Source organism: Marmota monax, unplaced genomic scaffold (assembly GCF_021218885.2).
Source record: "Marmota monax isolate L192 unplaced genomic scaffold, Marmota_monax_Labrador192_F-V1.1 WCK01_AAM20220418_F8-fsc00348, whole genome shotgun sequence".
Classification (NCBI taxonomy): Eukaryota; Metazoa; Chordata; class Mammalia; order Rodentia; family Sciuridae; genus Marmota; species Marmota monax.
In genome coordinates, this window is record NW_026695146.1 from 560231 (window position 1) to 585695 (window position 25465).

Here is a 25465-nt window from a genome sequence, read left to right on the forward strand (position 1 = left end):
GCATTATGGTAATGGTTATGTTTAGGATAATAGATACAGTCAGAGTTAAAGTTAGGGTTAGGGTTATGGTTAAAATTAGGTTTTATGTTAGGGTTAAGATGAGGGTTAAAACTAGGATTAGGTTTAGGGTTATGTTTAGCATAAGGGTTAGGTTTTGAGCTATGGTTAGGTCTAGGCTGAGAGTTGGGTTCAGAGTTAGGTCTAGGGATAGGATTATGGTAAATTTTGGGTTTGGGTTGGGGTTAGGGTTAGACCTAGGTTTAGTGTTAGGGTCAGAATAAGGATCAGGGTTAGGGTTAGTGTTTGGCATAGTGTTAGACATAAAAGAAAGGCTAGGGTTAGGACTATTAACAGGGTTAGGGTTTTGGTTAGTCTAAAGACTAGAGATAGGTCTAGGGTTACTTTTAGGTTTAGGGTTTCACTTAGGGTAAAAGATTAATTTAGATCTCGTGTTAGGGCTATGGTTAGGGTAAGAGATAGTGTTAAAGCTAGGTTTAGGGCTCCATTAAGGGCTAGTTTTTGTGTTAGGGTTAGGACTAAGATTAGGGCAACAGCTAATGTAAGAACTAGGGTTACCATTAGTGTTAATTTAGGGTTAGGGTTAGGGGTAGTTTGAGTGCTAGGGTTAGGTTCAAGGTTAAGGTGACATTTATAGCTATGGTTCTTGTTAAGATAGGAATCAGGGTCAGTATTAGTTTTAGAGTTAGCATTAAGACTTGAATTAGGGATATTGTTAATGTTAGTGTTCGATTTGAGTTCAGGGAAGTGTTTAGATCTAGGGTGAGTGTTTGGATACGAGTCAGGTTAAGGCTTAGTTTTTAGGTGAGGCTTAAGACTCGAATTAGGGCTAGGTTTAGGTCTAAGTGTAATGTTAGTGTTTGATTTAAGTTAAGGTGTATGGTAGGCACTATTGCTCAGTTTTGGTTTACTGCTAGGATTGGGTTAGGGCTAGTTTTACAATTATCATTAGGGTTAGGGCTAGTGTTAGTGTTAGGCTTAGCGTTAGGTTTAAGGTTAGAATTAGAGTTATTGTTAGGGCTGAGACTAACTTTAGGGCTTGTGTTAGGGCTAGTGTTAGGTTTATGGTAGCAGATATGTATTAAACTATGGCTAGGGCTAGGGCTAGGCCAAGATTTATAGTTAATCTTAGGGCTAGGGCTAGGTTTAGGGCTAGGTTTTGTGTTTAGCTTAAGCCTATTATTAGGGTTGGGGTTAGGTTTAAATTTAGAGTAAGGGATGAAATTATAGCTAGGTTTAGAGGTAGGGTGAGGGTTAGAATTAGGGTTATGTGTAGGACTAGAGATAGGGTTATGATTAAGTTTAGGTTTAGGACAAGAATGAGGGCTAGGTGTGTTTTTAAGATTAGGGCTAGGATAGGGCTAGGGCTAATTTCAGGTCCACAATTATGGTTAAAGATAGTTTTAGGGTTGGGTTTATGGCTAAGTCAATGCTAAGGGTTAGGTTTTGTGTTACTTTCAAGTTTAGAGCTAGGGGTATTATTCGGGTCAAGGTCTGGTTTAGGGTTTGGAATAGGTTAAGGTTTCGAGTTTGGGCTTGAATTTGTTTTAGGATTAAGTTTAGGATAATAATAGATTTAGGATTCAGGTTAGGTTTAGGGTAATTGAAGTGTTAGGATTTGAGATAGGGTTAATTTTATGCTTAGGGTTATCATTATGGTTTGGGTTATGTTTATGTCAATGGATAGAGTTAGAGATCAGTTTAAGGCTAAAGTTATTGTTACAATTAGGGCTAGTGTTAGGGTTAGTTTAGGTTTAAAGCTAGGGTTAGGGCTCTGATTAGGGCTAGGTTTTCTATTATGTTAGGGCTAGGGTTAGGGTTACAGCTAATGTAAGTACTAGGTTTAAAATTATGGCTCATTTTAGGGTTTTAGTGCTATGTTTAGTGTTTGGGTTAGGTTTACTGTTAGGGTGATGTTCAGAGCTAGAAGTATTAGGGTCAGTGTCAGGTTCAGGGTTAGATTTAGGGTTCGGCTTCCAACTCAAATAAGTTTAGGTTTTGGTCTAGGTGTAGTTTAGGGTTTGGTTTAGGTTAATGTTTAGGTTTAGAGTTTGGCTGGTTTTGTATTAGGGCTAGGGCTCTTGTTAGGGCTCATTTTAGGATTAGTGTTATGGTTTGGGCTAGTGTTAGGTTTAGGCTTAGGCTTCGGGTTAAGGCTAGTTTTAAAGTTATATTTTGCCTAAGGTTAGTGCTAGGGATAAAGATATGGATAGGGATATCACTTGGGTTAGGGCTAGTGTTAGGGTTACCTTAAGGGATAGGGTTAGAATTAGTGATAGGGCTAGTATGACAGAGTTAGTCTTAGGGCTAGGGTTAGGGTTAGGTTTAGGGATAGGGCTATATTATGGCTAGGGTTATATTAGGGCTATGGTTAGGGCTAGTTTTAGGATTAGGCTTCATCATCAAGTTAGGGTTAGATTTAGAGTTAGATTTTGATCTAGGGTTAGTGCTAGGTTTAACGATAAGGCAAGGTTTACCACTAGGGCTAGAGTTAGAGTTAGGGTTTAATTTAAGGTAAGGAATGTAGTTACATATAGGCTTATGGTAAGGGCAAGGTTTAGTGTTAGGGTTAGGACTGCAGTTAGGGTTAGGGTGAAGATTAAGGCTATGTTTAGGGCTACGATGAGGACTAGGATTGTTTTAGGGTTAAGGATAGTATTAAGGCTATGGCTAATGTCAGGTCTAGGGTTACAGTTAGCGATAAATATAGTGTTAGGTTTATGGCTTGGTCCAGTATAAGGGTTAGGTTTTTGGTTAGGGTGAGGTTTAGAGCTAGGGTTATTTTTAGATTCATTAAGCCTTAGACTAAACCTAATCCTAAAACTAGCCCAAATCCATACAATTACCCTAAATCTAACCTTAAATCCAACATTATCCATTACACTAAACCTAACCCTAACTGTAATGAAATCTCTAGTCATAACCCGAACCCTAAACAAAACCGTAACCATAAACATATCCCTAGACCTAAACGTAAACCTAAACCTCACCCTAGCCATTACCCTAGCAAAAACACTAACCCTTACACCCTTACAATAACCTAACCATAACACTAGCCCTAAACCTAACATTTACCATAAACTAAACCTAGCCCTATCTGTAAACCTAACTCTAATTTTAGACTTAATAAAAACCATAATCTATCCATAACCCTTGCTCTAAATCTATCCATTATACTAAAAAAAAAAAAAAAAAAAAAAAAAAAAAAAAAAACTAACCTAATGCTAACCTTATCCCTATTGCTAAACCTTACCCATCCATTACCCTTAACCTTAACTGAAACCTAAACCTAACCCTATCTATTACCCTAACCCTAGGCCAAAACTTAAGAACAATTCATGCACTAACCCTAAACTTTGACCTAAAATAATGCTAACCCTGACGATGGCCCTAATAATTTTCCTAAGTCTAAACCTGACCCTTACCGTAAAAATAGCTCTGACACTATACCTAACCATAACCTTACCCTAAAGCTATCCTTAATCATAACCCTAGGCCTGACATTAGCCCTAGCCCCGGTTCTAGCCCTGAACCTAACAGAAACCCTAGCCCTAAACCTAGCCTTAATCCTAACCTGAACACTAACCCTAGCCCTAATCCTAATTCTAAACCTCACTGTAGCCCTAAAGCTAGCAATAACCTCAACATTCCCCTAAACTTAATCTTAACCCCAATGCTAATTCTAAACCTAGCCCTACCCCTAGGCCTAACCCTAACACTAACCCTAGCCCTAATCCAAGCCATAATTTAGCTTTAAACCTAACCCTAACTCTAAGCTTAGTCTTTAATCTAAATATAACTCTCATCCTAGCCGTTTCCCTAGTTCTAACCCTATCTCTTACCGTAACAATTACCCTAGTCCTAATACTAACCCTGGATCTAACCATAACATTAAATCTAACCCTAACCCTAAGCCTAAACTTCACCCTAACCCTAGCCCTAACCCTAACACTAATTCAAAATCTAGCGCTAACCCTAGCCCTAGCAGGAAAAAAAAAAAAAAAAAAAAAAAAAACTGACCGATAGCTCTAACCCTAGTCCTTACCCTTAGAAGTCAAGATGAAGTGAAACCGTAAAAAACAAACTGATCCTGACATTGAAGTTTGAACAGAGAAAGCCCAACATGGGAAAAAATGATAATTCTAGGTAAGATGAATTCTGACCAGAATGAAAGAAATTTGAACAAAACTAATTCTACCCCAAATATTAATTCTAACCCTAGCCCTAATCCTAATCCTAAAAGTAAACCTTCCTGTTTATAGAGCTAGATCATAAAAGTCAAAAACTTGGGTTGCCTAGTAGGGCAAGGTATGAGATGAATCCTGCCTAGTATCAAAAATTCCTACCAATAATTGGGGAAGGTGTTTCAGGATAATGCCTATTTCTCCTGTTTTCTCCTAAAGTGCTCTTGGATAAATTGTTTTTTTCATGCTCCAGCTTAAGGTGCTTTCACAATGAACAAAGCAGAGCATGCTCACAGTGAAGTGATTGAGTGTGTGAAGTTTCCGGAAGCTAGCACCAACACTGTTTGATTTCCAGCTCCATTTCCATTCACACCTATATGCCATAATGTAGTGAAAACTAAATATTCAAACTGTTCCTGACACTCAATCGTTGAACCTTGAAGGCCCAAACTTGGGAAGCCTTCTAAGGTTGGTCAAAGACAAATATTGTAAAGTGTCAAAGTAATCTGACCAAAAAAACTCGAAGCTCTTTCAAAACATGTGTATTTTGCTTGCTCTTAAAGCACTCAGAGATAAAGTCGTTTCTTTCTACTTCAGCTTAGGGATACTTCACAGGAAACAAACCAGAGAATGCTCACTGAGAACTGATTGAGGGTGTGAAGTTTAAATCATCTAGCACAATCCCTGTTTGATTTCCAGGTTAATTTCCATTCACCCCTATAGGGCAAAAAAGAAGAGAAACATGAAAATTGAAACTGTTCCTGAGGGAAAACCCTTTTACATAGGAGGCCCAAACATTTGGGGTATGGAAAAAATGAGGAAAAATGTGAATCCTCCCCAGTATCATAGAAAATAAAAAAAACTAACTCTAACCCTAACACCATGTCTAAACCTAGTCCTAACTCTAAGTCCAACCCTAAAACTAATCTGTATAGAGAACTTTTGATGATAGAAGTTTCAAAATCAGGGAGTCAAGTGGGGCAAGTTTACAGATGAATCATTGGAAGTTTCAAAGAAATCTGACAAAAATATTGGGGGAGCTATTTCAGTACATGAATATTTCCCAGTTTTTTCCTAAAGTGTTCTGAGATAAATTTGTATTGCATATTTCAGCTTATTGCTAATTTCACAAGGAACAAACCAGAGAGTGCTCACAGAGGACTGATTGAGAGTGTGAAGTTTCAAGCAGTTAGCACCAGCCTTGTTTGATTTTCAGCTCCATGTTCATTTATCCATGTATGTCAAAATGAAGTTAATCCATAAAATACAAATTGTTTCTGTCAGAAAGAATTGAACTGAGAAGGCTGAAACCTGGGTAACATAGTAAAGTGAGGTAAAATATATCCTGCCCAGTATCAAAGAAATTTGAACAAGACAAACTCTAACCATAACACTAGACCTAACTCTAACATAAACTGTTTAGAGAACCTTTGATCATTGAAATCTCAATGTTGAGGAGCCTAGTTGGGCAAGCTAACAGATCATTCCTGCCCAGTATCAACAAATCTGACCAAATAATTGGGGGAGTTATTTCAGTACATGGATATTTTCCTGTTGTCTCCTAAAATGCTCTCACATAGTGTTGTTTTTGCATGCTTAATCTTTGGGATACTTTCACAAGGATAAAACCAGAGCATTCTCACAGAGAACTGATTTAGTGTGTCAAGTGTTATGCAGCTAGAAAAAACCCTGTTTGATTTCCAGCTCCATTTCCATTTACTTCTATAGGTCAAAATGAAGTGAAACTTTAAAATAAAACCAGAAATAATGACAGCAAACCAATGAACCTAGAAAGCCAAAACCTGAGGAACATAGTAAGGCTAGGTAAAAGAAAAATCCTGCCTAGTATCAAAGAAACTTGAACAAAAACTACTGTAAACCTGACACTAGATCTATCCTTAATCCTAACCATAGAGCTCACCCTCACCTCTTTAGAGAACCTTTGATTATAGAAGCCCCAAACTAAGGGAGCCTAGTGGGGCAAGCTAACAGATAAATCCTGCATATTATCAAAGAAATCTGAGCAAATAATTGGGGGAAGTGTTTCAGTACATGCATATTTTCTTGATTTATCCCAAAATGCTCTGGAATAAAGTTGCTTTGCATGTTTCAGCTGAGGGTAACATTCACAAGAAATAAACCCAAGAGTGCCCACAGAGAATGGATTGAGTGTGTGCAGTTTCAAGCAGATAGCACCAACCCTTTTTGATTTCGTGCTCCATTTCTCTTCAACAAAATAGTTCAAAATAAAGTGAAACCTTAAAATACAAACTGTTCCTGACAGCGAACAATTTAACTGAGAAGGCCCAAACCAGGGAACATTGTGAGGCTAGGTAAAAGATGAATCCTGCCCAGATTCATCAAAGATACATGAACAAAACTGACTCTAACCCTAACACTAGGTTTAAACCTAGCCCTTGTCCTAACCATAAACCTAACCCTAATCTGTTTAGATAACCTTTTATCATAGAAGTTCCAAATTAAGGGACCCTAGTGGGGCAAGCTAACAGATGAATCTTGTGCAGTATCAAATAAATCTGAACAAATGATTTTGGGAGGTAGTTCAGTACATTTATATTTCCCTTTGTCTCCAACAGTACTTTCAGATAAAGATGTTTTTGCATGCTTCAGCTTTGGGAAACTTTCACACGGAAGAAACCAGAGTGCAAAATAGAACTGATTGAGTTTGTGCAGTTTTAAGCAGCAAGCACCAACCCGATTGATTTCAAGTTCCATTTCCATTTACCCCTATAGGTCAAAATGAAGGAAACCTTAAAATAAAAACTGTTTCTGACAGCACACCATTGAAGGGATGAGGCCCAAACCTGGGGAAAATAGTAACGCTAGGTAAATGACGAATTTTGCCAAGCATCAAATGAATTTTAACAAAACTCACTCTAACCCCAATACTAGATCTAATCCAACCATAACCTAATTCTAACCTGTTTAGAGAACCTATGATCATAGAAATCCCAAACTTGGGGAGACAGCGGAACAACTTAACAGATGAATCTTGTGCAGTATTAAGAAATTTGATGAAAAATTGTGGGAGGTAATTAAGTACATTCATATTTCCCCTATTTTATCTTAAAGTGCTCATGGATAAATTGTTTTTCATGCTTCATCTTAAGGTACTTTCATAATGAACAACCAGAGAATGCCCAGAGAGAGCTGATTGAGTGGGTGAAGTTTCAAGCAGCTACTAGTAACTCTGTTTGATTTCCAGCTCCATTTTCATTCATGTCTATAGACCTTAATAAAGTGAAACCTAAAAATTCAAACTGTTCTTGACAGTTAACTGGCAAACCTTGAAAACCCGAACTTGGGCATCCTACTAAGCCTAGGAAAGAATGAATATCAAAGTAATCCATGCAAACAAAATGAAACTTGTTCCTAAAGTGCTCACAGATAAAGCTGTTTATTTCTAATTAAGCTTTGGTCTACTACCACAAAAAACAAACGAGACAATGTGCACTGAGTACTGATTGAGTGTTTGAAGTTTCAAGCAGCTAGCACAAACCCTGTTTGAGTCCAGCTCCATTTCCATTCACCCCTATAGGGCAAAATGAACTGAAATATGAAAATTAAAACTGCTCCTGAGAGCAAACTCTTTTACTAGGAGTCCCAAACATGGGAAGCATACTAAGAATAGGAAAAAGATAAATCCTGCCCAGTATGCAAATGTTTGAAAAAAACTGACACTAACACTAACACTAGTTATAACCCTAAATCTAACCATAACCCTAAATCTAACCATAACCCTAAGCCTAACCTGATAAGAGAACCCATGATCACAAAAGTTTTAAACATGGGGAGACTAGTGGGGCAAGCTTGCATATGAATCCTGCACAGTATCAAAGAAATCTGACCAAATAATTGGGGGAGGTATTTCAGTACATGCATATTGCCCTGTTTTCTCCTAAAGTGCTTTTGGATAAACTTGTTTTGTGTGCTTCGGCTTATCACTACTTTTACAAGGAAGAAACCATAGAGTGCCCACAGACAACTGATTGAGTATGTGGAATTTCAACCAGGTAGCACCAACCCTCTGATTTTCAGTTCCATTCCCATTTACCCATATAGGTCAAAATGAAGTAAGACTTTAAAAACAATATATTCATAATAGCAAACCATTGAACCGAGAAGTCCTAAATCTGGGGCACATAGTAAGGCTAGGTAAAAGATAAATCTTCCCAGTATCAAATAAATTTGAACAAAACAAACTCTAACCCTAACACTATCTCTAAAGCTAGCCCTAACCATAACCCTAACAATAACCCTTACCTGTTTAGAGAACCATTGATCCTAGAAGTGCCAACCTTGATGAGCCTAGTGGAGCAACCTAAAAGATGAATACTGTGTAGTACCAAAGAAATGTGATCAAAATATTTGTAGACATATTTCAGTACATACATGTTTCTCTGTTTTCTCCTTAAGGGCTCTCCAATACAGTTTCTTTTGCATGCTTCATCTTTTGCCTACCTTCAAAAGAAAGAAACCAGAGAGTGCCCACTGAGAATTGATTGTGTGAAGTTTCAATTAATTAATAATCTCTCAGAACTCTGTTTTCTTTTCTTGCAGTAGGTGGAGATACTGATTCCCAGGTTTGGGGTTAGGTTAGGGATAGATTTAAGGCTATGGCTAATGTACAGAATAGCGTTAGGATTAAAGATAGTGATAGGGTCAGGGATAGGGCTATGTCTAGTGTTAGGGTTGAATTTACGGTTACTATGATGTGAAGAGCTAGTTTTAATGTTATGGTCAGAGTCAGAGTCCAGATTAGTTTTCAGGTTAGGGTTAGGACTAGAATTAGATATAGGATTAGGACTAGGTTTAGGATTAGGGTTATGATTCGGTTTTGTTTTAGGGCTAGGGATAGATTTAGGGCTAGTTTTAAGATTAGGACTAGTGTTAGTGTGAGGTTTAGGCTTAGGTTTAGGGTTAGATTTAGACTTAGGTTTAGACCTAGCCTTTGAGCTAGGGGTAAGGATAGGGCTAGGATTAGGGCTAATTTTAGGGCTAGGTATAGGATTAGAACTAGGTATAAAGCTAGGGCGAGAGTTTGAGTTAATCTGAGGGCTAGGGTTTGGGTTGGGTTAGGGATAGGGCTAAATTAGGGCTGGAATTAGGACTAGGGTTAGAGTTAGGGTAAGGCCTAGGCTTAGGGCTAGGGTTAGTGTTAGGGTTAGGGTAAGGGATGGGATTATCGCTACTTTTAGGACTATGGTGAGGATTAGATTTAGGGTTATGGTTAGGGATAGGTTTATAATTAAGCTGAGGTTTATGGCTAGAATACAGGTTAAGGTTTGTGTTAGGATTAGGACTAGGATTAGAGCTAGGGCTAATGTCAGTTCTATGGTTACAGTTAGGGAGAGTTTTAGAATTACATTTATAGCTAGGTCTATTGTAAGGGTCAGGTTTCTTGTTAGGGTCATGTTTAGAGCTATGGGTATTATTAGGGTCAGAGCCAGAGTTAGGGTTTTTATTAGATTAAGGTTTATGTTTATGGCTCGAGTTATCATTATGGTTAGGGAAAGGTTAATGATAGTTTTAGGTATAGAGTTCAGGTTAGGTGTAGGGTAATGGATAGGGTTAAGTTAAGGATAGGATTAGGGTTTGGCCTAGGGTTAGCAGAAGCGTTAGGGTTATCATTAGGGTAATAGATAGAGTTAGATCTACTGATAGGGCTAGTGTTATGCTTAGGATTAGATCTAGGGTTAGGCTTAGGTTTAGGGATAGGGCTACGGTTGGGTTATGGTTAGCTTTAGGGTTAAAGCTAGGGTAGGACTTGTTTTAGGGCTAGGTTTTGCAATAGGTTAGGTCTATGGCAAATGTAAGAACTTTGTTACGATTAGGGCTAGTTTTAGAATTAATGTTAGAGCTAAGTGTAGTTTAGGGTTAGTTTTAGGGTTAGGGTGATGTTTAAAGCTAAGGTTAGTGTTAGTGTCAGGTTCAGTGTTCAGTTTAGGATTATGATTAATGGGAAAGCCAGAATTAGGAATAGGGTTAAGACTAGAGAAAGGGTTAGTTTTTCACTTTAGGCTAAGGGTTATTATTAGGGCTAGGGCTAGGTTTTTCTTTAGGTCTAGGGCTAGAGTTATTGATTAAAAAGATTTAGGTTTAGGTCTAGGGTTAGTGTTAGGGTTAGGTTTAGGTATAACGTTACCAGTAGGGCTAGTGTTAGGGTTCGGTTTAGGGTTAGGTTCAGAATTAGACCTATGATTAGTGTTAGGGTCAGAATAAGTGTCAAGGTTAGGGTTAAAATTTGGGTTATTGTTGGAGCTAGAATGAGGACTAGGGTTAGGACTACTAATAGGGTTAGGGATTGGGTTAAGTTAAGAAATAGGATTAGGATTAGCATTAGTTTTAGGGTTTGGCATACCATAAGGGATAGGGTTAGAGCTATGTTTAGGTTTAGGGTTAGGGTCAAAGCTAGGTTTAGGGCTCGGATTAGGGCTATTTTTTTTTTTTTTGTTAGGGTTATGGCTAGGTTAGGAGCAATGGCTCATGTAAGAACTATGGTTTTAATGGTTAGTTTTAGTGTTATGGTTACGGGTTAAACCTATAGTGTTAGGAATAGCTTTAAGGTTAGAGAGAAATTTAGAGCTAATGTTAGTGTTAGGTTAATATTCAGGTTTAGATTTAGTTTTAGGGCTAGGGGTACGACTTGAATTAAGGCTAGGGTTACTCTAAGGGTTCGGTTTAAGGTTAGGGTGGTGTTTAGAGCTAGAGTGAGTGTTAGGATATGAGTGAGATTTAGGGTTAGTATTAAGGTTAAGATTAGGACTCGAATTATGGCTAGGGTTAGGTCTAGGTGTAGTGTTAAGGTTTGGTTTAAGTTAAGGTTTAGGGTAAGGGCTATTGCTTGGTTTTGTTTTACTGCAAGGGTTAGTTTTAGGGCTACATTTATGATTAGTGTTAGGGCTAGGGCTAGTGTTAATGCTAGGCTTAGGCTTAGGGTTAGGGTTAGATTTAGAAGTAGGGTTAGATCTAGGGTTAGGACTAGGAATAAGGATTTGGCAAAGGTTATGGCTAGGTTTAGGGCTAGGGTTAGAACTAGGTTTAGGATTACGGTAATGAATAGTGTTAGAAGTAGGGATAGGGCTAATTTGAGAGTTACACTTAATCTTAGGGCTAGGGTTAGGGTTAGGGATTGTGTTAAATTATGGCTAGGATTAGGGCTAGGGATAGTGTTCACCTTAGGCCTAGATTTAGGGTTAGGTGCCGCAGTCTGGCTGGGCATGATTCAGGAGCCACTTGTCAAAAGAAACAAATTTTATTTTTAGAACCACACACTCCAAACAAAACAGCTCCTCAGGAAAAACCCTCAGAGCCCAACTGCCACCACCGGCTTCCCACAAGCCTCTCCCTCAACCACAAGCCTCCCCACCTCCCACAATCCTCCTGCTCTTGAGGCCGATTGGCTGGGTCGCATGGGCGGAGCCAAAAAAGTCCCCCAATGAGCAGCTCCGTGGTATGAAAGGGCAGGGAAACAGCCCAATGAGCATCACCGCAGAGGAGCCAATCAGCTAGATGTTGCTGGGGCCGTTGTGAGCCAATCATCAGCTGGCAGTCTGAAAGTTTGCTGGGGCCCCTTCAGCTGTGGCTCTCAACACCCAGGTGGAAAGGGTTGCTCCCCTGGAATGGTGTGTCCCCTCTAAACTGGCTATGCCAGAATAAGAGCTCCCCCTGACACACAGGTGGAAGGCAAATACTGCCTAGAGGGGCAAATCCCCTCTACCCTGGCTGTGGCAGTATAAGAGCTCCCCCTGACTCCCATGTAGGTAGGTTCTCAAGCCTAGAGCAAAGACTCCCCTCTTCCTTATCTGTGCAAGTATAAAAGCTTCCTCAGACACCCAAGTTGGAGTGGTCTCCTGCGTGGAGGGGCGAGTCCCCTCTATCCTGGATTTGGTGGCATACAAGTGCCGCAGCCCGGCTGGCTGGGCAAACTAACCAGGGGGTGACAAGCAACTTGTGTACATTGATACAGCAGGAGTGGGAACCATTTATTGTAGGAAAGGAGGGATATATATACATTACACATAGCTTATCTTAATTAGCATAAACTAGATACAGCAGTCAACCAATAAGGAATCTCCACAATTAATTGCTTGCTAGCGTTACTTCACAAACCACTCCCTCTGGCAAAATGCCAGGCATCATCTTGACTTGTTTACAGACTCTAACATACAAGCTCATCTCAGTAGCCAGCTTGGAGGGTTATCCCAACTGGAGTGGTGATTCCCCTCTACTTTAGCTGGTGCCATATAAGAGCTCCCACGACACCCATCGGGGAGGCATCTCCCGACTGGAGGGGTGAGTTCCCTCTACCCTGGCTGGGAGGTATAGGAGCTCCACTAGACAACCAGGTAGGAGTGGTTTCCAGACTGGAGTGGGGAGTCCTCTCTAACCTGGCTGCAGCAGAATAGGAGCTACCCTAACACCCAGGTGGGAGGGGTCTCTTGCCTCCAGGCAACTTTGGCTGCAATGGTATTGGAGCCCCCATCAGACACCCAGGTGGGAGGGGTCTCCAGCCTGGGGAGTGAGTTCCTTCTACCCTGAATGTGGTGGTATAAGGGCTCCCCTCGACACCCAGGTTAGGGGGTCTTCACCTGGAGAGGCGAGTCTCTTATAACCTGGCTGTGGAGGTGTACAAGATTCCCAAGACACCCAGGTGCAAGGGGTCTCCCGCCTGGTGGAGGGAGTAACCTCTACCCTGGTTGGGGCGATGTACTAGCTCCTCTGACACCGAGTTGGGAGGAGTCTCCGGCCGGGTGGAGTGAGTCCCCTCTACCCTGCCTGCAGAGGTAGAGTAGTTCCCCCAGACATCCAGGAGGGGTCTCCAACATGGAGGGATGTGTCCCCTCAACCATGCATATGGAGGTATATGAATTCCATCAGACATCCAGGTGAAAGGAGTCTCCCGCCTGCAGGGATGAGTTCTTATTACCCTGCAGGTGTATAGGAGACCCCCCATACAAACCCTGGATGGGCAAGTCCCCTCTACATGGGCTGAGGCAGAATACAAGCTAGCCTGGACACCAAGGTGGGAGGGGTCTCTTGCCTGGAGGACCCAATCGGATCTACCCAGGCTGCAGAGGTATAAGAGCTCCCACAAACAACCATGTCCTTTTCATTCACCCAGGCCCAGGTGCTAGTACTTGGCTCTACATTAGTGGGCCCAGCTCATTGCTTGAGTCCCTGGCTGCTCTTCTTATGGACCCTGACCTTGTTCTTCATTTCAGGCCACTTTTACCGGCCCCCTCCTGTTACTACCCTCAGTTCCCCTTATGCTGAGTTTCCTGGCACTGCCCAGACCCTCTGCTCCCCCGGCATCTTTCAAGCCTGGACTCCTCAAATGGGTCCTGGATGTCCAATGACCCCACCCCAATCTATGCACCACAGGTATCACCTCACAGTGCCCGCTTTTGCACCTCCTTTGGTCTAAGTCCCTCTCTGAAGATCTACTCACCTAGGGTATAGGAGTGGATTTGGCTGGCCTCTGCACCCTGAATGCTCCCAGTGGGAAACAGTCCTGCCACTCTCCTGTGTCCCCTTTGCTGCCTGAACCTTGATGCCTGGCAGTTAACATGTGATTTGCTCCATCCAGCCCTGAGATCCCCTCCCTTCTCTCCAGTGCCCTCTCTCCTTGCATGTTGCCCTTACCCCAACCCAGCCTTCAGTAATGTTGGTCCATTGCATTCCAGTCCCAGAGCCTGGCTGCTTGCCTGAGCCCCTGACTTCTTTCCTCATGTCCTTTAGCGTAGCATGGAGTCTCTTTTTGTGACCCGGGGTCCTCTTGCTTGTTTCCCCCAGGGGGTTCCCCTTGGTGTCCCTTGAACTTTTCTCTGTCTTCTGGTTCTCATGCAACCCGTTCCTAGCCTTCTCCTCGTGAATTCACCTGGCGCTTGTGGGTGTCCTTCTCTTTGGGTCTTTCATCCACGATCGGGTGGGTGGGTCCCTTTCCCGGGCTGCTGGCTTGGGTCCTGAGTCTCACCCCTCTGAGCACCCACCAGGACCACCCAACATGCCCTCCTGTCACCCTCCTCCTGTCCCCCTCCACTTGCCAGGCCTCCCTGCCAGGTTCCTGGCCCTAGATTCTAATCTGGGCCATAGTGCCTTATGGAAAACTGAGCCCTGCCTCTCGCCTGGGACACTTGTCCTTTCTGGGTGCTTGGTTCTGTGCCCGGAACCCTGACACCTGACAGTGGCCATGGGCCTGTACCTGCCTGCACCTATTGGATCCTCTGCCTTCCCACCCAAGTCTTTTCCACTGTCCTGAGCCCCCTGCCCCAGCCCCAGCCCTTGCCTCTACATTCTCTGTCCTGTCTCCTTGCTTGAAACTCTGATGGCCCTTGTTTCCCAGAGCATGCCTGGGTGTTGACTGTGGGCCTCTTGCTTGGGCTGCTTCCCTGCTCTCTTTGGTGTTACTGCACTGCAGTCCACTAGTGCCACCCACCTGCCAAGCCCTGCCCTTCCCTGTTCTCCCCTGGTGTGGGCCCTCTTCTAGATACCTAACCTAGGATCCTTCTTGGAGATCAGTCCCTTCCCCACCATCACCTGTCCTCCAGCCCTTCCAGCTGTTCCCTTCTCTGGCCCTCCTTTTGTTCCTGTCCCTGTCAAGCCCCCTTTCTGAGGATTCACACTCATGCCAAGGAGGTGGACCTGGACTTTTGGCGCTCCTGGCTCCCTAAGAGAAGAAGTAGCCCTTCCCCTTGCCTGGCCTCCTTCAGCCAGGGTCCTGCTCCCCAACCCTGACACCTATCTGTGGACTTCGGCCTTGAGCCTTCCTCTTTGTGTGCCACCATCTGCCCTCTCTTCTTTCCCTACCCTCGCCAGCCCTGCTCTGGTCCAGGTTCCTCCATGAGGATCTACTTACCTGGGCTGGCCTCTCTGCCCTGAATGTTCATATGGGAAACAGAGCCCAGCCCCTCACCTAGGCCCCTTTGGCTGTCTGAACCCTGACACCTGTCAGTGCACATGAGCCTTGTGCTGAACTTGCTCTGCGTGATCACCTCCCTTCCCTCCCCTGGACTCTCCCTTTTCATGCTGCCCCTACCCCAACCCAGCCCTCCTGAACTCTGACCCTTTGTGCTAAAGACTTCAGGTCTGGCTGCTCGCATGAACCCCTGATGGTGTTCTTTTCTCATGTGGCGTCATGTCTCATGGATTTGCGTGAAGTCTCTTCATGTTGGGTCAGACACTGGGACACCTTTCCTGTTCCCCCTAATTCGTTCCCCTCCGTGCCCCTCTGCTGCCTGCTCTCCCACTGTCTCCTAATCCTCGCATCACCAATTTCTCCCCTTCTTTGTTTTTCCCTCATTTGGTCCCCTGTTTCTTGGGACTCTTATCATCTTGGGTTGAGTTGGTCCCTTGCTTGGACTCCTTGCTTGTTTCCTGGCTCTCGCCCCCTCCACACGCACTGTGACCTCACATTGAAACCTCCCATCACACTCTCTTGCCCCCCTTCCCTAGCCAGCCACCTTTCCCCAATCCTTGGCCCTGTATTCTCATGTGTGCCAGTATGCATTATAGGAAACTGAGCCATGCCCCTGGCCTGGGCCCTTTGCTCTCCCTAGGTCCTTGGTCCTTCCCCCAGAACCCTGAACCTGGAAGTGACCCTGGGCTTGGAACCTGCCTCCCCCCTGCTAAAGCCCCTGCTTTCCCTCCAGACCCTTTTCCACTTAACTGAGACCCCTTCCTCAACACTTGGCTCTTCATTCCCTGGCCTGGCTCCTCACTTGAGCCTCTGGTGGCCTATTTTGTTGAGTGTTTCCCTGGACTTGGTATGTGGGCTCCTCTCTGGGGCTGCTTCCTGATATGATTGGATTCCATGTACTTCAGTACCCTAATGCAGCCCTACCTTACCAGCCCTGCCTTTCCCTGCTCTCCCCTGGCCTGGGCCCTACTCTAGGTCCCTAACTTGAGATCCTTGCTTGTGTTCTGGCCCACAGTCCACCCACACTGATCCTCTGGCCCTTCAGACTGTGCCCTGCTTTAACCCCCCTGTAGTCCCTATCCCTGCCAGGACCCTTTTCCTGAACACTTTCCCAGGATACTCACACAAGCCAGGAGACTGGCCCTGTGGGCTCCATTATGTTAAACATAGCCCTTCCCCTTGCATAGGCCATTTAGCCTCCATCAGCCCGGTACCTACTCCCCAACCCTGACACCCAGGAGTGTACCTGGTCTTTGACCTCTTCTCCATGTGCCACCTGCTCCCATTTCTATTCTCCCTCCCCTCCCCTCCCTAGCCTGGTCCATATTTATGAAACACTGAACTAGGTCCTGCCACTTGACTATACATTCCTTGGCCTCATTCCTTGCTTGAACACCTGGCTGCCCTTTTCAAGGATCCTGTCCCTTTCCCATGATTACAGGCCCATTTTTCAGCCACCCTCCATCTATTCCCCTTGTACTGTTGTATCCTGGCACTTCCCATACCCTCCCTTCCCCATGTTTCTCCCTGGCCTGGGATCATCAAAGGGGTCCTGGCTCCCCACCACCCTCGCCCCCAATTCCGTACACAAGGTATCCCCTAACAGTGACCTCCTTTGGCCCTCCTTTGGTCCTGGTCTCTGTGAGGCTCTACTCACCTGGGGCAAAGGAGTGGAATTGGCTGACCTCTAGGCCCTGAAGGCTCCCTATGGGAAACCCAGCCCTGCCCCTCACCTGGGCCCCCTTAGCCTTCCAAACATTGATACCTGGCAGTGGACTTGGGCCTTCTGCTGACCTTGCCCTGCATGATCATCTCTGGTCCCTCCCCTACATCTAGTCTTGCATGATGTCCCTATCCCAACCCAGCCCTCCCTAACCCTGATGTTCTGCACTCCATTTTCCAGACCTTGCTACTGGCCTGAGCCCCGGATCACGTTCCTTGTGTTGTGTTGCCTTGCCAGATGTCACTTCACATTGAGGATTGCCTGGGGTCCCTTGCTTGGGCCCCTTAGTGCACTCCACTGGGTGCCTTTTGCTGTGCCCTTTGTTTCCACATCCTAGCACCAACCCTTCTCCTTCCACTCATGTTTTCCCCTCGAGTGCTGGCCTCCTTCTGCTTGAGTTTCTAATGCTCTGTTGCTGAGATTGGTCCCTTGCCTGGAATCCTGGTTGGGTCTTGGCTCTTGCCTCTCTCCACACCCACCACAATTTCCCACCCTGCCCTCCTGTCATCCTCCTCCATTCCTTGTCAAGCCCCATCTGGGCAGGGCACCTCATGGGAAAAAAAAATAAACTCTGTTCCTTTCCTAGGCCTCTTGCTCTCCCTGGGCCCTTAGTCCCACTCTAGGAAATGTGAGTACTGGCAATGGCCCTGCGCCAGGAGCCTACCTCCCCACTGCCATATCCCCTTCCTTCCCTTCACTGCCATGTCCGCTGTCCTGAACTCCGGGGCCCATCCCTGGCCCTTGTGTCTCAATTCCCTGGCCTGTCTCCTCACTTGAGCCTCTGATACCTCTTCTTGCTCTGTGCTTCCCTGGGCTTTTACTTGGGGCCTCTTTTAGGCTGCTTCTCTGCTCCCCTTGGCTTCCCTGCATGTCACAACCCTAGTGCTGCATATCTATCCAGAACCACACGTCCCTGCTATTTCAGGATGGGGGCCTCATCTAGGTCCATAGCTGGGTATCAATTTTGGGGTCCTGGCCCCCACCCCATCAACAGGTATCCTCTGGAACTTCCTGCTCTGCCTTCCTGGTTATTCCTTCCCCTTTGGTATCCTCAGAGCCAAAGGCTTCCTAGAACAAAAGACTGTTTCACCTGCCAAGATTAAGGTGGGAGATTTGTCCCAAGACCACAGTCACAACCCAGATGAGAGCACTCCAGTTGCCACTGCAAGGGACTAAAGGACCTCTCCATATTGACCAGAGGGAAACACCTAAGGGAGAGAAGGCAGTTTTATGTGCCAGCCTTTCACCACCATTGCACTCATAAGCTGGAAAAATCATACTTCTTCCTATATGGAGAAACCCTGGACCATGACTGATCTGATGCAGCCCATTATCCAGATCTAGGATGGGCCCGAACAAAGAAGAAGGGCTAAACATAAATAGAGATCAATAAGCCCTCATAGGAAGTCTAAGAGAAAAAAAATAAAAAGAAACTGTGCCCAAGAGTTAGAAGGAATCAGTGCCAGCCCTAAGCCCTAGCCTAAGCCAGAGTGCATCTGCAGACAAACAGAGCCAAGCAAAGTCTCCCGCTGCTCCAGCATCTCCCCTCTTGCACCTTTGATAGCCTTGAATATTTCTCTGGACTCCACATCTGCCTAAGGCCTACTGTCTTATGAAACTGGCAGTAGTGATAAAAAGAGTTGTGTCAATTGACTCAGAGTTGAGTGTCTAGGCCACTGCTGCTGCTGCCCTTCTCCTTTCCCAGAGGTTCCCGGGAGAGGAGGGGCACCATACAAGCATAGTTGCCACAATGCAAGTTTGTCAGAGAAGAGATGCTGAGGCTCAAGCAACAGGGGACCAATGCATCTTTTTTGGAACAGGCTCAGAGTGACATTTGCCAAAAATTTCAAACTGGCTTTACTGAGAAGTGTGCCAGAGAGCTGATGACGATGACCACCACAGTTTTACTCAATAGAGACCCAGAGGCTCAAAGACAGAACAAAAAAAATAAAGAGGAGGATGGATCTCCTTATATCTGCCCTCACCAAAAACACAGAGGTCACTCAAAGTGAGGTCTCACTAGAACAGAGCCAATGGTCCAAACGTTTATAAGAGAAAAAAAAAGCATGGTCAGACAAAAGGTGAAGGCTCCGGTGACCCCAGTGGGCAAGCTCCAATGCCATGCTCAAATGCCAAGCCTTGAAGGAATGAATGTTTTCCCCCAGCCTTTGGCTCTAAACCCTCCTATCAGTTTCTGCCCACCTGTTCAAAGATCATGATTGACAAATATGGCAGGGATCCCATAGACACACACAACTGCATCTGATGCACACAACCCAACACCTCAGGAGGGCTCAGTTGCTGCAAGCCCCAAAATGAACAGAAACATATTCATGTTAATACCTGATAGTGGGACATAGGGTTCACACTCCAAAAGGACATGCCACCCTGGCTCCAAGCTACACACTGTGAGTCACCAACAGGAAGGGACACAGATCCCCATGCACCAAGGCATGGCAAAATAAAACACAAGCAGGGCAGCTACTATATACAATTAGAGCAGGCTCACAACTTTCAAGTGGAGAAAGCCACTCAGACAAAGAGCAACATCTAGGTGAGCACAATGTGGCTGCCATACAAGGACCTGCAGGGAACCTGCCCTCCAACCTTGGCACATGGCCCACAAGATTGACATAGGTGACTTTTATACAAATGATGTCCTAGGTAAACAATCTCTGCTAAGATTTACATTAGATTTGAGAGTAGAAGAATCCCAGCAGCCAAGATCATACACCAGGAGGTAATAAAAATTTTCTTGCATCTTATAGCACCAGAGGATCTATGTACACTCCCCTTCCCTAAAGGACAGTTCCTCCCAGGGGCATGAGGACACCATCTTTTGGAAAGTACTGGACTTAAAAGCCCATATCTATCAAGAAAAAGTCAAATACTTTGGATACCATCTGACTCAGCAACAGAACTGACAGTAGTCACTAGGCCTCAAAAGAAACAGGAAAACTGTTCAATTCCATTCCTTTCAACCAGTCATCAGAGTAGAGAATTCTTGGAGGTTATCAGATTCAGCCATGTATGGATCCCCAAGTTTCAATTATAGCAAATTTCTCTGTGATGCCACAAAGTGGCGAGAATGAGATCCTCTAATACAGAGAGCACCTTAGCAAAAACATCTTTGAGGACATTCAACAAGCACTCCCAGTGCATCTGGACTAGGGCTCCTTGACCTCACAAAGCTTTACTTTCTGTATGTCCGGGAATAGTGTGGAATGGCTGTAGGAGTCTTGATATGGACATCTGTCCAAAGAGCTGGGCTCTGTATCCCAAGACTGGCCACCTTGTTTAGAGGACTTGCAGCCACAGATCTTCTGGTGTTGGAAGCTGATAAACTGGCTATGGGACAAAAATTGGTTTTCAGGGTTCCTCATTCAATGTTGACATTGGTAGAGTACAAAGGACAATATTGGCTGACTAATGGTCAATAGCATGTCATGTTACGTGAAAACCCATGTATCCATGTGGAAGTCATCCAGACTCTGAAACCAACAACCTTGCTGCCCATTTTACCTGGACAACCTGATCACAACTGTATTGAGTCATGGATGAAATGTTCTCCAGCAAACTACACGTTGAAGACCAGCCCTCAAAGACCTTGATGTGGAGTACTTCACAGATGGAAACAGTTTAATAAACTCTATGTTATGCTGGATATGCAGTGGTCACTCTGGACTCCACTGTCAAGGCAGAACCTCTACCTCAGGGAACCACAGCACAAAAAGCAAAACTTATTGCTTTGACTCAAGCATCTCGGTTCACAGCAGGTGACTGTGTGGATATTTACATAGACTCAAAATATGCGTTTGCTACCCTTCTTGTTCATAGGGCCTTATGTAAGGAAAAAATACTCATTAACACAGGAAAAAAAGAAGACATGATGTATGGGCAGGAAATTCTTAAAATTTTAAATCACTGTTGTCTCCCAGGAAAGTTGTGATTATATATTGCCAAGGTCATAGAAAGGGAAACACTGGTTTCTCAGGGGAACTGGAGAGCTGACAGAGAGGCCAGATTAGCTGTCTCAAAGAAGTGAGCAGAAAATCCAGTCCCAGGTTTAAAGGCTGCCGTTCTGCCTTGTAGACTATTTAACAGAATGGGAGACAACATACTCCCAACACGAACATCAATGGTTTAAGACTGAAAAAGAAAATTTTCTCCCAGGAGGATGATGGAGATATTCTGATGACAAGGCCAACCATCCCAGAGATTCTAGGCCCGGACTTTGTCAAACAATTCCACAGGAGAATATGTTGAACATACAGCACTTCATACAGTTCTGAATCAAAACTTCTATATCCCCTGTATCACAAACTTCACCTGGATATTCTGAAAATAATGTGAAGTTTGTGCTCACAACAATCCTTGTCAGTGGCGAGAGCTCCCACCAGGAATTCAAACGATAGGAACAGCACCTTTTGAAGAATTGGAAGCCTTTGGTGGTTGGGAGCTTCCCCCCAACACCCACGTTCTTGGGACTGCCTCTACTCTGGGTGCAGTTATGTTTGGATCTCCCCCCCAACACTCAAGTTCATTGGACAGCCCCCTAGGGCGGGAGTTGCCTCTACCCTGTGTGCAGTGGGGAGCCACCACCCACATCCAGGTTAGAGGGACCGCACCTGGGGGGAGTCGCCACTACCTGGGTCCAGTGGGGTTTGAATCTCCCTCGAACACCCAGGTTCCGGGGACCACCCCCTGAGGAGGGGAGTTGATTCTACCATGGGCGTGGTGGGGAATTCCCCCAACACCCAGGTTAGAGGTTAATGCTGGGGGGGTTGCATCTACTCTGGGTACAGAGGCGTTCTGAGATCCCCCAGACACACAGGTTCGGGAGACCGCCTGAGGTGGGTGGGAGTCGCCTCTACCCTGGGCGCGGTGGGGAGCTTCCCTCAACACCCAAGTCATTGGGACTGCACTCCGGAGGGGGTAGTAGCCTCTACCCTGGTTCTAGTGGTGTTTGGAGCATCCAGAAACACCCAGGTTTGGGAGACCACCCCCAGGAAGGCAGAGTCGCCTCTACCTGGGGGCAGTGGTGTTTGGATCTCCCCCCAACATCCAGGTTCTTGGGACTACCACTTGGGGATGGAAATCGCCACTACCCTGGGCGCTGTGGGGAGCTCCCCCTAATCCCAGGTTCAGGGGACTCCCCCCCCAGTGTGGGGGGGCAGCCTATAACCTGGGTGGGGTGGGGAGCTGCCCCCAACATCCAGGATGCGGGACCACCTCCCCTGGGAGGGAGTCACCTCTACCCTGGAAACGGAGGAGAGCTCCCCTGGACACCCAGGTTAGAGGGACCACACCCTGCAGGTGGTAGTCTCCTCTACCCTGGGCGTTATGGGGAGCTCCCGGGACACCCAGGTTCAGGGGACTGCCCAGGGGGAGTAGCCTATAACCTGGGTGGGTGGGGAGCCCCCCACCAAACATGGTTAGAGTGACCAGAATCTTGGTGGGGGGTAACCTCTGCCCTAGGCAGGGTGGGGAGCTCCCCCAGACACCCAGGTTTGAAGGACCACCCCCCTGGAGGGACAGTTGCCTGCCACAGGCTGGCTGGGCACAATTCAGGAGCCACTTGTCAAAAGAAATGAACTTTATTTTTAGAACACACACGCCAAACCACACAGCTCTTCAGGAAAACCTTCAGAGCCCATCTGCCAACACTGGCTTCCCAAAAGCCTCTCCACCTCCCCCACTCCTCCTGCTCTTGAGGCTGATTGGCTGGGTCGCATGGGCGGAGCCAAAAAAAGTTCCCCAATGAGCAGCTCCATGGTCTGAAATGGCGGGGAAACAACCCAATGAGCATCACCACAGAGGAGCCAATCAGTTGGCAGCTAGAAGTTTGCTGGGGCCACTGTGAGCCAATCATCAGCTGGCAGCTGGAAGTTTGCTGGGGCCCCTTCGGCTGTGGCTCTCAACATCTCCCCCTATCTGTTTAAACAACAAGCATGTGACTTAGGGACCGTGCCTGCCTTAGGTTGTCCAATGCTACATATGATCCTTACCCGTTGCTGGATGAGCTGACCTCAAGGCGTCAGCCTCGTGTCTTAGGTTGGTAGCATTGCAATTGGATCTTACCTGTCATTGACTAGCGGTCCAGCATACAGCCACACCTGTGCATAGGTCTTTGTACCAGTGTGTGGGGGGGTGAGGTTCTTTGCCTCACCTCTGTTGGACCCCAAATTTTAGCTGAATGACCATCACAAGCAGAAGGGAGGAGTATACACCAAGACAATTGATGGCTCCTTTGGAAAAATTGTACCACTGATGACACCATCAGCAAAAATTCCCCAACACTACCACAAGTCGCTGCACCAACAGATAGTTCACAATGAATACAAGTGAGTTCACAATGCATACAAGTGATACATAGTCCAGGCAAGTTCTGCAAGCAGTTCAGTGATGGCTCCTTTTGGAAAAATTGTACCACCGATGACACCATCAGCAAAAATACCCAACACTAAAACAAGTTGCTGCACCAACAGATAGTTCACAATGCATACAAGTGAGTTCACAATGCATGTATGTGATACATAGACCAGGCAAGTTCTGCAAGCAGTTCAGTGATGGCTATTGCAGAAGCTGTAGATTGGTTTTATCTTTGTCTTCACCGGCACTGGGATGAAGATTGGAATTCTGGCAATAATGGCTAAAGAAAAACAATTATGTAACATTCCAGAAGGCACTAAAAGAAAACAATTTTCTGAACAATTTACATTATCTTGAACAGAATTATTAAATATAATGAAAAGGAAAGGTGAAAGTAAACAAACAGATATGTTAACCTCCTTATTTTTTCACATATTAAAACAATCCTCAACAGCTGTTTACCCATTTTAAAATAAACCATTTAAATCACGTGAATAAAAAAAAATATATATGTGGATCCATTTTTTCATGAGCGCTCATCATGTATGATATATGGACATACGTACATACATACATACAACATAAAATACAAGTGTGCACACATAATAAAATACATACAACACATAACATAATAGTAAAGACCTTATAACTTTTTACAGGTGAAATCTCCATTGCAATGTTTAAAAACTCTATAGTCAAAAAATAGAAATGATCAGCAAAACATTAACCTAGGTCTGTAGGAGCTCAAAAAACAAAATAGAACTTCATGATGTGGGAAAGGGTAACAATAAAATAGATATTGAAAAAAGCATCCTGATTCTGTCACAGATGTAAGGATAGCCAAACTGGAGTTTTGGATATCAGCTGTTATGGATTTGAGCCAAATCATCTTCTTTTTTGTCTGTAGAATTTGCTTTAGTTAATCTTTCTGGAATCCAAATTGGCTGCTGTTCTCCCTGGGAAACACACAAACTGACCCCCGAATCCAGATAATTACTGGGTCAGGACCTTTCCATTGTCCTGTTAGAATATCCTTCCAAAGTACCTTGGGCTTATGTACAGTTTTTGACACATATGCCTTTCCACAGCACTAAGCCCTGATGAATCCAAATTTTAAAGTTTAGAGTAAAAAGGGTTATTTTAAGTTTATCTTTGGGGAATATATACCCCTTCCCAATTCTTTCTTTTTGCTTTAATAAGTACATTTTAATAGTTTGATGAGCTCTTTCAACTATGCCTTGTCCCTGTGGATTGTATGGGATTCCTGTTATATGAGTAATGCCAAATGATGAGCAAAATTGTTTAAAAGAGGTAGAAGTATAACCAGGGGCATTATCTGTTTTTAACTGCTTTGGAACGCCCACAGTGGCAAAATTTAGTAAGCAATGAGCTATAATATCTTTAGCTTTTTCTCTTGAATGAAGCGAGCCCATCAAAATTCCAGAAGAAGTATCAACTGTAACATGCAAATATTTTAATTTTCCAAATTCTGGCAAGTGTGTGACCTCCATCTGCCAAATATGGTTAGGTATCAGTCCTCTGGATTGACTCCAAGATTAACTTGTTGTAAAAAGTCACACAAATTTGACATTGTTTTATTATTTGTCTAGCTTATTCCTTAGTTATTTTAAAATGCTTTTGTAAAGTATTAGCATTTACATGGAACTTTTTATGAAAATTTGTAGCTTCTTCTAGTGTAGAGAAAATATATATGCCATGTGTTGTTTTATCTGCTAAATCATTGCCCAAACTGAGGGCTCCAGGCAATCCTTTATGTGCCCTGATATGTCCTATAAAGAATGGATCTTTTCTGTCCCAGATTAGACATTGTATAGTTTAAAACAATGAGAAAACAGTAGAGGAAGGGGAAATCCTACCAGCATCTTCAAGAGATACTATAGCATTAACTATATACTGACTATCGGAAAATAAATTAAATACAGAATCTTTAAACATCACAAAAGCTTGTAATACTGCATTAAGCTCTACCTTTTGAGCTGATTGTTTGGGTACTAAAAATGTAAAAGTTTGATCAGGTGTAACTATTGCTGCTGTACCATTATTTGACCCATCAGTGAATATATTTGGAGCATTCATGATAGGGGTTTTCTTGTCACTTTTGGAAAAATTACAGGATGCAATGACCAAAAATACAATAAAGGATTAGATGGAAATTGGTTATCAAATGAAACATTAGATGTACACATGATTATTGCCCAAATATTTAAC